The sequence below is a fragment of the Anabrus simplex genome, chromosome 2, assembly GCF_040414725.1.
Source record: "Anabrus simplex isolate iqAnaSimp1 chromosome 2, ASM4041472v1, whole genome shotgun sequence".
In the NCBI taxonomy this organism is placed as follows: domain Eukaryota; kingdom Metazoa; phylum Arthropoda; class Insecta; order Orthoptera; family Tettigoniidae; genus Anabrus; species Anabrus simplex.
Genome location: NC_090266.1, coordinates 500735058 through 500749864, shown reverse-complemented (window position 1 = coordinate 500749864; position 14807 = coordinate 500735058). Strand labels below are relative to the sequence as shown.

The 14807-nt window shown below is 37.9% G+C and overlaps 1 protein-coding gene across 3 annotated transcripts in view; it reads left to right on the top strand.

Moving 5' to 3' along the window:
• LOC136864197 (protein O-linked-mannose beta-1,2-N-acetylglucosaminyltransferase 1) overlaps positions 1–14807 on the top strand; it is a 652704-nt gene that overhangs the window by 438120 nt on the left and 199777 nt on the right. The window lies entirely within an intron of this gene.

The following is a 14807-nucleotide window of genomic DNA, read 5'->3' as shown; positions in this document are numbered from 1 at the left end:
GTACAGATAAATGGGATATATTGCAAGTTTCATAATACATTCTACTTTGAAAATGTATGTGCAGTGAAATTTGGTTAATTCAAGCAGTTTTAATTTGAATTTATGAGTAATTCGAATTTCTCTCATGGTCCGTTGCATTGTTTAGTTCGAAGAACTCCCATATTTTCAAAAAAACGATCTTGGTGGATGATGGAATGCTGCCTGGATGGAAGAGGAAAGTAGTGAAGAATCATGTTGGTACTGGAAATGGAACTTAGTTGTTGCGAAAGCAAGAAAAGATTCAGGCTCTGAGGACATGTTCCTTGGCAAATATTGATTTTCGATAATCAGAAAAATCCAACTCGTTAGGCCTAAACCCAGAAATGATATAATCCACTGGCTCTTGAGGGCTTGGAAGGTAAAAGATGGGAATACGTGGTAAAATATCAGTCATTAATTGAAGATGGATCAAGTGACAACAAGTAGATTTTGCTACTGACTCAAAACTAATAAGGGAATGTACACTTCTTTTGTTTTTCAGTACCATATTGAGGCCAAACTAGTTCACTTATTATGTTATCACACCCCTGGAAGAAGACTGCCACATGTCAGTTATGACATGTTTTCTTTTGGGATCATGGTATAAAAGACTGAGATTTATGTTCAACATTTGAAGGCCTCTATTAACCAGCTGCTTGGCCAAATGGTCAGCGTAATGGTCTTTGGTTCAGAGGACCTCAGATTTTAATCTGGCCAGGCCGATAATTTTACGTGTGCATGGTTAATTCCTAGTTCTGGGATTGAGTGGTTGTGTTCTGCCTAATAAAAAACACACCACACTATCAACCATCATAGAAGTGTGCAATAGTGAAAACACACAGAGGAGTATTTACTATTTTTCTCCATTGATTCAAATCTTTGATAGCTTCTTCTGAAAGGGCATCTAGTCATAAAACTGGGCCAGATTTACATTAAGTGCTTACCCCAATAAACTGAGATATAGGCAGGGAAGAAGAAGATTTAAAAAGTCTCTCTTTTCTTTTGTCGTCTATAAGCCAGTTGCTTATTTTCATATACACTAAGTAGAATCATTGTTATTAAAAGAATATTAGCAATTCATCTGTGACAAATACAGTAAAAGATATTTTCAAACATTGTTCCGTGTACAAGAGCATGGTATAGAACTGCGGAAGAGTTTGTTAAAGTACATATTTAATTAAATCATTGATTAACGCTATGGCCATAAGTGTTGGTATTCCTGCAACCACTTAATAGAAAACTGCCGAACGTCGAATTTTAATGTATGACTTAAAATGTATGAACTTCTACTATACGAAAATCCACAGCCTTTTTCCAGTCATTCGACCGGATCAGGAATGGAATGAATGAAGCTACATCTAGCGGCGAGGACAGGAATTGTGCCGGCTGCCAAAGACTGTCTCACTCTTGTGGGGCAATGATTGAGTGACGGATGAAATAAAATGGTAGTGAAGAGTGTTTCTGGAATGGAAGATGACAGGGAAAACCTGAGTACCCAGAGAAAACCCTGTCCCACCTCTGCTTTGTCCAGCACAAATTCACATGGAGTGACTGGGGTTTGAACCACGGAACCCAGAGGTGAGAGGCTGGCGTGCTACCGCCTGAGCCACGGAGGCTTTATGAACTTCTACTATAGTATGTTTATAATGCATTGTGCCATTGTAATGCTGAATATCAGAGGACCATTGTATACAAGTATCGTTATCATAAAATAGTATTTACTATTTTTCCCCATTTATTCAAATCTTTGACAGATTCTCCTGAAAAGTGATAGTTTTTGACTTGTGGCAGTTTTCTTCCAGAGGTGTGTTATGTTCAGAACTGTCTGAGAGTTAATGTTTCATCATATTTTACTGTCACTGCAACTCCAGGAACCATTGAAAATGTAAGGATGTTTTGAATTTGAGATTTGGATAAGTACGGTGTATGACATAGTTTAATTCAAATTCATAGGTTCGAATTAACCAAGTTCTACTATAGTTACCTTCTGATATTGGTTTTGCTGATGAAACTCTGTTGGTGCATGAACAGAATTTCTGATAATGATCTAGTTATGTATAGAAACTAGCAAGATACCCGTGCTTCGCTACGGTATTATACTGAAATTTATAATTGAATGCTTATTGTTTTAGATATATAATCCGCCGAAATTCGCGATCTGACTCGTTTTCTGCGAGAATTCACCAAAATTCCCGATCTGACTGGTTTGCTATGATTTTACGGCACGTTTCCTCCCATTTTTAAATCTTCTTTTCCAGCAATCGATTTCGTACTTCCCGGGCTAGACTCAGGTATTCCTCCCGGACAGTTGGGTTCGTAAATCTTTGCCATCTTTTCCTATAATATTTTTAATATGGATAAAATCCTTCAGGAGATCCGGCGTGGTGTCATATTGGGTGCCTTGGTGGCACTGAACCCGCGTCCGGACTGCATTCTTAGTCATTACCCGTCCAGGAGCTGTTTCCAGCGCGGTCCGCGCATTTGACGACGGTCCGGAATATTATTATTATTATTATTATTATTATTATTATTATTATTATTATTATTATTATTATTATTATTATTATTATTATTATGTGTTGCTGGAATGGCTGATGACAGGGAAAACCGGAGTATCCGGAGAAAAACCTGTCCCGCCTCCGTTTTGTCCAGCACGAATGTCACATGGAGTGACCGGGATTTGAACCACGGAACCCAGCTGTGAGAGGCCGGCGCGCTGCCGCCTGAGCAACGGAGGATCCTTATAAGTACATTAAGAACAGTAAAATCAATTGGTCTCACCTCCTTCTACACCCCACCCCCCACCGCCGTTAAGTTTAATTACCGCCAGCCCCCCACCCCCACCAACAAATTTAAAAGAATGCTTGTTTCTTTATGTTTAAGGGAGATTCCAGACACCAATGTTCACGTCTATTACCTTCGGTTTTGAGATGTAAATATCCCCATAAAAATAATTCAATTTCTTTCACTTCCTTTCACACTCCTTCCCCCCCCCCCCCTGTGAATTTTCCCGCAAAAAGTACTTGTTTCTTTAATAGTAAAGGATCTTCTAAATACCAATTATCACGACTCTGACTTCTTCAGTTTTTGATTTATGTGTCCTCATGAAAGGAATTCAACTCCTTTACACTCCCGCCCTCCAAGATGGTTTCCCCACCAAAACGCGTTCTTCTTTGTTTTTAAAGGAAGTCCAAATAAGAATTTTCACGTCTGTAACAACTTTAGTTTTTATTAGATGTATGTATTCTCATACAATTCAGTCAATTAATTTTTCAATTCTTTCACACACACCCCCCCCCCCCCTCCTTCATTGGATTTTCCGAGAATACGTGTTTCTTTACTTTTAAAGCAGATTGCAAATATCAAATTTCACGTCTGTAACATCTTCATTTTTGAGATATTAGTAGCCTAATTAAAAGAATTCATCACCATTTTCAGTCACTTTTACCCCCCCCCTCCCGCCAACCAAGTGGTATTTCCGAAAACTAAAAGTACGCGTTTCTTTATGTTTAATAGAGATAAAAAAATACCATTTTTCTCTTGTGTAACATGCTAAGTTTTTTTAGATATACTGTAAAAATTCTCATTTTAAAATTTCACCCCTTTTCAGTTCCCTTTAAGTGGAGTTTCCCAAAACAAATCACCTATATTTTTTTACATTTACAGGAGATTTACACCCACTCTTTACGTCTGTAACATTTTACGTTTCCAATATATTCTGTAGATAGTCTTTCAAAAAATTCACCCCAATTTGTCACTCCTGTTTAAGCGCCATTAATTGGCTTTTCCAAAAACTAAAACATACGTGTTTCTTTATTTTTAAAGGAGATCCCATATGCAAATTATCAGTTCTGTAATATCTTTCGTTTATGAGATATGTGTATCCTCATTAAAGGCATTCAACCCATTTTTCATCCTATTAGGATTTACGGGAAACAAAAAAAATACGTGTTCCTTTATTTTTAGAGGAGATTCTAACTACCAATTTTTACATCTGTAAATTTTAAAGTTTTAAGATGTAGACACACTCATTTTAAAAAATTCACCCCCTCTTTTCACCCCCAATATTTGGATTTTCCAAAAACGAAAAAATGCGTGTTTCTTTACTTTTAAAGTAGATCCAAAATACCAATTTTGAGGTCTGTAATATCTTCAGGTTCTGAAATATAAGTAGCCTCATGAAAGGCATTCAACCCATTATTCACCCTTTTAAACCCTTCCTATTGGGATTTTCCGAAAACAAAAGAATACGTGTTTTTTTTATTTTTAAAGGAGATTCTAAACACCAATTTTTACATGTATAAACTTAAAAAGTTTTGAGATATAGATACACTCACTTTAAAAAATCAGCCCCTTTTCAACCCCATTAATTATATTTTCCACAGACAAAAATACGTGTTTCTTTATATTTAAAGTAGATCCCAAATACCAATTTTTAGGTCTGTAATATCTTCAGGTTCTGAAATATAAGTAGCCTCATTAAAGGCATACAACCCCTTCTTCACCCCTTTTCACCCCTCCTATTGCGATTTTCCGAAAACAAAAAAATACTTGTTTCTTTGTGTTTAATGAAGATTCTAAATACCAATTTTTACATCTGCAAACTTTAAAAGTTTGGAGATATAGATTCACTCATTTTAAAAATTCACCCCCTTTTCACCCTCCCATTAATTGGATTTTGCAAAAACAAAAAAATACGTGTTTCCTTATTTTTAAAAGAGATCAAAAGTACCAATGTTCAGGTCTGTAATATCTTCAGTTTCTGAGATATAAGTACTGGTATCCTGATTAAGGGCATTCAACCCATTTTCCCCATTTTCACCCATTTTCACCCCTCCTATTGGGATTTTCTGAAAACAAAAAAATACGTGTTTCCTTATTTTTAAAGAAGTTTCTAAATACCAATGTTTACATCTGTAAACTTTTAAACTTTTGAGATATAGACACACTCATTTTAAAATTTCACCCCTCTTTTCACCCCCTTAGCGAAGGAATATCCAAAAATCCTCTCTTAGCGAGCACCTACATCTTAATATGAATATATCCCCAAAATTTCATTTCTTTACGTCCAGTAGTTTTGGCTCTGCGATGATGAGTCAGTCAGTCAGTCAGTCAGTCAGTCAGGACAAGTTATTTTATATATATAGATATATAGATAGACTAGCAAGATACCCGTGCTTCGCTACGGTATTATACTGAAATTTATAATTGAATGCTTATTGTTTTACATATAATCCGCCGAAATTCGCGATCTGACTGGTTATCTGAGAGAATCCGCCAAAATTCGCGATCTGACTCGTTTTCAAATAGATTACGGCAAGTTTCCTCCCATTTTTCAATCTTTCTTTCCAGCAATCGATTTCGTACTTCCCGGGCTAGGTCCAGGTATTCCACCCGGTCAGTTGGGTCCCTAAATCTTTGCCATCTCTTCCTAGAAGAATTTTTATTATGGATCAAATCCTTGAGGAGATCCACCGTGGTGTCCTCTTGGGTGCCTTGGCGGCACTGAACCCGCGGTCGGACTGCATTCTTAGTCATTACCCGTCCAGGACCCGTTTCCAGCGCGGTCTGCACATTTGACGACGGTCCGGAACAATATTATTATTATTATTATTATTATTATTATTAATGTTATTCTTCTTCTTATTATTATTATTACTACTATTATGTGTTGCTGGGATGAATGATGACAGGGAAAACCGGAGTATCCGGAGAAAAACCTGTCCCGCCTCCGTTTTGTCCGGCACGAATGTCACATGGAGTGACCGGGATTTGAACCACGGAACCCAGCTGTGAGAGGCCGGCGCGCTGCCGCCTGAGCAACGGAGGATCCTTATAAGTATATTAAGAACAGTAAAATCAATTGGTCTCACCTCCTTTTACACCCCACCGCCGTTAGTTTTTACTGCCAACCCCCCCCCCCCCCCCAAATTAAAAGAACGCGTGTTTCTTTATGTTTAAGGGAGATTCCAAACACCAATGTTCACGTCTATTACATTCAGTTTTGAGATATAAGTATCCCCATAAACATAATTTACTTTTGTCACTTCATTTCAAACTACTCCCCCCTCCCCCCTCCCCTAAGTGAACTTTCCCGCAAAAAATACTTGTTTCTTTAATAGTGAAGGATCTTTTAAATACCAATTATCACGACTCTAACTTCTTCAGTTTTTGATTTATGTGTCCTCATGAAAGGAATTCAACTCCTTTACACTCCCGCCCCCCAAGATGGTTTCCCCCCCAAAACGCGTTTTTCTTCGTTTTTAAAGGAGATCAAAATACGAATTTTCTCGTCTGTAACAACTTTAGTTTTTATCAGATGTATTGTAACCTGACAAACCCCGGTCAGATATTATTATTATTATTATTGTCATTATTATTATTATTATTATTATTATTATTATTATTATTATTATTATTATTATTATTTATTCATGTGTATATTTCATTTATGTGTGTATTTAGCCGTCGCGGCTTAGTAACTCTTTTTGGAACTCTCGTTATTATGGATACTCTCTATATTTTATTTGGGACTACTGTGTTTCGATCACTCAGTTTATCTCCCGGTTGTGTACGTGACGAGTCTCCGAGCGGGGGTTTACGTGTTGACGGAGCTGAGGTGGAAAATTCCAGGAAAATTCATTATTTTAAGATGCTGTTGTGTTGGCTTGGGCTAGTGTGGTGCAAGCACGCGTCGGCAGTTGGAAGTTGCAGCTTGCAGTGTGCAGAGGTGATACTGGTGGTAATCTGAGAGGTGTTTTGTACGAGTTGTGGGAAGATGTCCCATGCCATGTTGGGAGTTCTAGATCTGCTGTTGAAGGAACCAGGGAGAAAGATGCTGGATTGTAACAACATTCTATGGTTATGAATGTTAGCCATATATAATTCTACGGAGAGTCTACGTAAGGTAACGTGTTGGGCCTTTTTAAACTATACCAACGCCATCAGCAAAGTGGAGTCCATTCTTGAAAAATGAGTCATGACTGCGTGTGAATATTTTGCATTGCGGAATAAACTGAGTATCAGTTATTGAGAGAGAGTTATTTCATAAATTAAGACATTTATTATTTATATCAATATTCTCTTTATTTTGTTATATATGTTCAAGGGTGTATCACGACGAGCTCTGCTCGGATTTCTAGGTAAATACAGGTTTAATTGACTAAGTAAATTGTATAAAATTAATATATATTCTGTTTAATTTCTATGGGTGGGGGAAATTACCAGATGGACTCCTTTTCCAATATTAATTTTTTAGGTATCAAGTGATTCAGATCTCCTTGTCACAAGGCAACGACCCTGAAGATGAGTTTCAACAGCCGGCAAAGTTTAAGAATTATTTATTTGTATATTTATGGCTCCCAAATTCCATTAGTTATTATTATTTATATTTATATTTAATAGAGAGATTTCAATGTCGCTAGCAACGTGGGGCAAGACTGATCTGAGTCACGATAGGGTATGCACAAAGAAATGGTATAGTTGCTCTCAAATTTCATGATATGTACAGTTGTTGTGGAGATTTCTTGTTCGCTGTAGAGTGTATAATATGTCTTGTGGAAATTTTGCGTATGTGGGAAACGCAAGGTGATGAGTTGGACGAGAGAAAATATTAATCTGTTAAAATTAAGAAATAGGAGTGTGGAAAGGAAAGTGCATATTAATTGTAGTACAGGGGGAGCAAACTATACCGTTGACATGATTAATTCAGAGAGTGAAGCCACAATGGGCGATAATAATTTAAATGTTGTGTTAGAATCGATGGTAACCGGGGACAATGCTTCATCATCTCTATCGGAGCAGAGTAGCGATAATAGTGACCAGCAGCTAGACCAATTAGTTCATATTTTGAGTGAATTTACTAATAAACTTGAAAGTAAACTTAGAGAGCAGAATGATGAGTTAACACAGAAACTTGAAAGTAAACTTGAGGATAATAATCAGAAAATGGAAATTAATGTTGCTAAAATTGAAAAACATGTTCAGGAAATTAGTGATAGGATGGATAATCAAGTAAAGAGGTTAAGTGAGAAAGTCGATTCAGGTATTATGGAGATGAGGAAGGAATTAAACTATCAATGTGTAGAAATTAATGGTAAATTGTCTGAGCATGATAGGCAAATTGAAGAAATTAGGGGTATATCTGAATCAAATAAAAGTGAATTTAACCGAGTAATTTGTAACGTTGCTAATAATCTTGAAGCTAAACTTGTTGAAAATAATTCTAAATGTCAGGATAAAATTTTAGATAACTTTAACAGTATTCACAATGTGATAAGTAAACAAGGTGTAATTGAACATCAGGTCAGAGAGAACGCTAGTCATATTGATGTATGGAAGGCAGATGTATTGCAGAGGGTTGACGAAAAGATTCAATCAGTCAGGTCCTCAGGTGATGTTCAGAGTTCTAGCATACAAAGGCATATTATTAAGGAAATTGAGCTGCCTACGTTTAATGGTAAGCAGTTTAACCCTCTGGAATTTCTCAAGGTAGTGGAGAAACGTTTTACTAGGAGCTTGGAAGAAGGTGTGTTAGAGTGGGACTTGGTAGATGATATGTTAGCAAGTGCGTTTACGGGTGAAGCTAGGAGTTGGTATGATGTTTATAGAGGTCATATTAAGGGTTTAAGGGGATTCAGGGAGTTGTTTATGGATAAGTTTTGGGATGAGGAGATTCAGGGTAGGGAAAGAGATAGGATTATGGCTGGGAAGTATAAGGGTAATGAGGGTATTTCTCGTACGGAGTATTTTCTTGTGCACGTGGCTATTAGTCAGAACTTAGAAGAGAGTTTGCCAGAGCAGGATATTGTTAGGAGGATGGCTAGACATTTTAATGAAGATATTCAGTTGGCCATGTGCATCCAGCAGGTTAAGACCATTAAGGGAATGGAAGGGCTGTTGCAACGTTTCGATTCTTTGGGTAGGCAGGTAGGACATAGGAGTGTGGGGGAAAATAATCACAGGAGAGGAGTAGCATTTGAAAGTAATCGTAGGAATGGGAATGACTATAGCAGAAGGGATCAGGGTAATGGGAATAGGCAGGAAGAAAACAGGATTAATTTCAGGAATCAAGATAGTAGGAATTTTAATTCTAGTAATCAGTCTAGGGATTTGAATGATAGGGGGAGAAGGGATGAGAGAGGTAATAATAGTGGTAATCAGCAGAATCAGAATTTAAACTCCAACGGGATGTCCTAAATAGGTCCGTTAGGAGATCCCCACTTGATGTGCAAATCCATGTTATCAGGGAGGCTTTTGAGATTGATGTTGGTAAGGATTTGTTGTGTGACCAGGATAGTGCTAAGGAAGGTGGTTCGTCTGAATTATTGATCAACCCAGCTATGGAGGCTACCATATGGGGTGTGAAGGAGAAATTGCTTGTAGACTCGGGGAGTCATAAGTCTTGTGTAAATTTTAAATTTTGTGAGGAAGCTCGTCGCAGAGGTGAGATTATTGAGGAGATTCCTGTGAGGAACACATTTATTATCACAGCAGCTGGTGCTAAGAGTAATCGTATTCGTAGTCAGGTTATTGTTCCTCTTGAGGTTGGTGGTCAGACCATGTTGCAATGTTGTCTTGTTGTGCCTAATCTGGTATATTCCGTTATACTGGGGAATGACTGGCTATCTGAAACCAAGTGTGTGATTGACTATGATATTGCTGTTTTGAAATTTCTTGTTGGTGAAGAACGTAAACCGATTAAGCTTAATTATCAGGTGGATAGGAGTAGTTTTGTGCTTCATTGTAGTCATATTCAGGTTATTGAGGAAATTGTTGAGGATGAAGTCGATGTTAAAGTTAATAATGCAAGTATCAGAATTAATGACAGTATGGTATCGGAAAGTCAGGATTTGGTCAGTGAGGTGGAGAAAGCGGTGCGACAGACATGCCTGGAGGAGCAGCAGAAGAGGGAACTTTTGAATGTTTTGATGGAGAACAAGGAGGTGTTCTCTGGTGAATTAGGGTGTACTACTGTGTACGAACACTCATTTGATATTTTAGATAGGTCTAGTTTTAATAGTCCTAGATATCCGATTCCTCATGCTCATGCTCAGGCGGTACAGGAAGTGATACATAATATGCTTACAGGTAAGATTATTGAGCCTTCCTGTAGCAAGTACGTTAATCCTTTGGTTGTTATTGGCAAGAAGGATGGGTCTGTGAGACTGTGTTTAGATGCTAGGCTTATGAACCATCGGATAGCTGAGGATCAGCAGAGGCCTGAGAATATTGAGAGTTTAGTTCAGAGATTTGAAGGTTGTCATTGGTTTACTGCGGTTGACTTGCGTAGTAGTTTCTGGCAGGTACCATTACGGGTGGAGGACCGGCCTTTTACTGCTTTTCTCTATAAGAACAGGTTGTTTCAATTCACCAGAATTCCTTTCGGAACCAAGACGTCGTCATCAGGGCTTATTAGAGCCCTATCTATTGCACTAGGGCCGGACACAGAGGAATTCACTACGTGTTACATTGACGACTTGGTCCTTGCATCTCGTACATTTTCTGAACACATGACACACTTACGGAGTGTTTTTACAAAATTAAGGGAAGCGGGCTTCACTTTGAAGCTATCTAAATCTAATTTCGCAACGCATCAAATTAGTTTTCTGGGGCACACCATCAATCGGAACGGGGTCACACCACAGGGGGAGAAACTGGACAGCATCTTCAATGCTAGCACCCCACGCAATGCGAAGCAGTTAAGGTCCTTTTTAGGTCTCTGCAATTATTTCAGGCGCTTTGTAATCAGATACTCTTGTTTAATTGAACCTTTCCGCGAGTTATTAGTAAAGAATGCGAAATGGAGATGGAACCATGACCTCAATGAGGCATTTGAGCGCCTGAAAAGTGGATTCCGCCAAGCTGTCACGCTGAAATTTCCATGTACTGAGAAGCCTTATATTGTAATGACGGATGCGTCTAATTCAGGTATAGCTGGTGCTCTCTGTCAGCGTGATGAACAAGGTAATCTAGGCATTGTTTCCCTGGCAAGTCGAGGACTTAGCACAGCGGAACGGCGGTATACTACGAGCGAACAGGAACTTTTAGCGATTGTTTATTCTTTAGAGAAATTCCGCATTTACATTTTAGGCCATTCTTTTGAGATCCATACAGATCATAATGCTCTTGTCTTTATGAAAACGTGTAAGTTAACCTCCAACAGGATGTCACGCTGGATTCTGGCGATACAGGAGTATGACCCTAAAGTTGTTCATGTTAAGGGTACTGATAATGTGTTAGCTGACTATTTGAGTCGGAATATTTCTGTGACAGCTGATGAGGTCAGCACTGATTTTAGTGAGAATATCTTGGTATGTGCTGATAAGTATGACGAATGTAGAGAGGAGAGAAGGAAACTCTCGAAGATGAAATTGGAACAGGGACAGGATGAGGAGTTGTGTGATATTTTATTTGAGTTAGAGGCTGCTGAGCCTGACACTATTGTGGAAAAAGGGAATATGAGGTATAAACTTCTGAGTGGTTTAGTAGCTCGCATATGTCATAAGGATGTATGGAGGGTTGTAGTGCCTCAAGCCTTGCGGAAAGACATGATTTGGTATTTCCATAAGGAATTAGGTCACTTTGGTGCGGAGAAGGTATTATGTGCAATTCAGTATCACTTTGTGTGGCGCAATATGGGTAGACAAGTCCGTCAGACTTTGGCTACTTGCGATGTGTGTCAGAAGTGTAAACACCCAAATAGGTATATGCACGGGCCGAGGCAGGCTGTGATAACCGAGGATATAGGTGAGTTACTGTGTGTGGACATCTATGGACCGTTGGTTAAGTCTAGGTATGGCTACCGATATATATTTGTAATACTTGACTCGTTCTCTAAATTCGTTACATTATACCCACTTCGGAAGGCTTCTGCTAGAGGATGTGCCAATGCAGTGAGTAAGTATTGCGAGAAATTCGGTAACTCTAGGAGGATCCTATCCGATCACGGCTCACAGTTCACTTCGAACATCTGGAAGAAGACTCTACAGGACAGAGGTATTCAGGTAACATATTCGTCTATAAGGTTTCCTTGTGGAAACATGTCTGAGAGAGTCATGAGGGAACTTGGACGGATGTTTAGGACCTATGTAAGTCATAATCATAGCTCTTGGTATGAACATTTAAGTAGGATGGAAAATTGGCTCAATGTCACAAGACATGAGAGTACTGGTCTTACACCCATTGAGGTGCACTTTGGGAGAAAGCCTGATTTTGAGTTGGCCAAGATATTGAGGTTGGAGAGCATGGAGGAGGTTCCTCAGGATCTATTTGTACAGCTTGCTAGGGAGAAGCTGATTAAGTCTGGTCAGAAACGTGCGAGGATAGTTCAGAATAGGTGCTCTGATAGTTTAGAGGTAGGAGATGAAGTATTGTTGCGAGTGCCTCACCCATCTAACGCTGAGGATAAGACCATGTCTAAGTTTTTTCAATTGTTTAAGGGTCCTTTTATTGTTGCGAGAAGGATAGGGAGGTGTGCATATTCCTTAATTGATGCTAATAGGAAATGTATTGGAACTTATAATGTGTTCAATTTGAGGAGATACCATCGGGATCCCTAATGTTGTATATTGTATATTTGATGGGTAGTTTGAGGAGCTGTCCTTGGGCCATCAGCCACCTGATTTGTGTTGTTTTGCCAACATTTGCATCTGTTGGAAAACAAAGGGGGAGTATTGTAACCTGACAAACCCCGGTCAGATATTATTATTATTATTATTATTATTATTATTATTATTATTATTATTATTTATTCATGTGTATATTTCATTTATGTGTGTATTTAGCCGTCGCGGCTTAGTAACTCTTTTTGGAACTCTCGTTATTATGGATACTCTCTATATTTTATTTGGGACTACTGTGTTTCGATCACTCAGTTTATCTCCCGGTTGTGTACGTGACGAGTCTCCGAGCGGGGGTTTACGTGTTGACGGAGCTGAGGTGGAAAATTCCAGGAACTGGGCTATTTTAAGATGCTGTTGTGTTGGCTTGGGCTAGTGTGGTGCAAGCACGCGTCGGCAGTTGGAAGTTGCAGCTTGCAGTGTGCAGAGGTGATACTGGTGGTAATCTGAGAGGTGTTTTGTACGAGTTGTGGGAAGATGTCCCATGCCATGTTGGGAGTTCGAGATCTGCTGTTGAAGGAACCAGGGAGAAAGATGCTGGAGTGTAACAACATTCTATGGTTATGAATGTTAGCCATATATAATTCTACGGAGAGTCTACGTAAGGTAACGTGTTGGGCCTTTTTAAACTATACCAACGCCATCAGCAAAGTGGAGTCCATTCTTGAAAAATGAGTCATGACTGCGTGTGAATATTTTGCGTTGCGGAATAAACTGAGTATCAGTTATTGAGAGAGAGTTATTTCATAAATTAAGACATTTATTATTTATATCAATATTCTCTTTATTTTGTTATATATGTTCAAGGGTGTATCACGACGAGCTCTGCTCGGATTTCTAGGTAAATACAGGTTTAATTGACTAAGTAAATTGTATAAAATTAATATATATTCTGTTTAATTTCTATGGGTGGGGGAAATTACCAGATGGACTCCTTTTCCAATATTAATTTTTTAGGTATCAAGTGATTCAGATCTCCTTGTCACAAGGCAACGACCCTGAAGATGAGTTTCAACAGCCGGCAAAGTTTAAGAATTATTTATTTGTATATTTATGGCTCCCAAATTCCATTAGTTATTATTATTTATATTTATATTTAATAGAAAGATTTCAGTATATATTCTCATACAATTAAAGTCAATTAATTTTTCAATTCTTTCACCCCTCTCCCCCCGCTTCATTGGATTTTCCGAGAATACGTGTTTCTTTACTTTTAAAGCAGATTGCAAATATCAAATTTCACGTCTGTAACATCTTCATTTTTAAGATATCAGTAGCCTAATTAAAAGAATTCAACACCATGTTCAGTCACTTTCACCCCCCCTCCACCCAAGTGGTATTTCCGAAAATTAAAAATACACGTTTCTTTAGGTTTAATAGAGATAAAAATACCATTTTTCACTTCTGTAACATGTTAAGTTTTTTTAGATATACTGTAAAAATTCTCATTTTAAAATTTCACCCTTTTTGGGTTCCCCTTAAATGGAGTTTCCAAAAACAAATCACCTATGTTTCTTTACATTTACAGGAGATTCCAAACATCCACTTTTTACGTCTGTAACATTTTACGTTTCCATGATAATCTTTCAAAAAATTCACCCCAATTTGTCACTTATGTTTAACCGCCATTAATAGGATTTTCCAAAAACTAAAAAAATACGTGTTTCTTTATTTTTAAAGGAGATCCCATATACAAATTTTCAGTTCTGTAATATCTTCCGTTTCTGAGATATATGTATCCTCATTAAAGGCATTCAACCCATTTTTCACCCTTTTACACCCCTCCTATTGGGATTTGCAGGAAACAAAAAAATATGTGTTCCTTTATTTTTAGAGGAGATTCTAACTACCAATTTTTACATCTGTAAATTTTAAAGTTTTGAGATATAGATACAATCATTTTAAAATATTACCCCCTTTTCACCCCCCCTTAATTGGGTTTTCCAGAAACAAAAAAAATACGTGTTTCTTTATTTTTAAAGGAGATCCCAAACACCAATTTTCAGGTCTATAATATCTTCAGTTTCTGAGATATAAGTATCCTCATTAAAGGCATTCAACCCCTTTTTCACCCCTTTTCACCCCTCCTATTGCGATTTTCCGAAAACAAAAAAATACTTGTTTCTTTATGTTTAATGAAGATTCTAAATACCAATTTTTACATCTGCA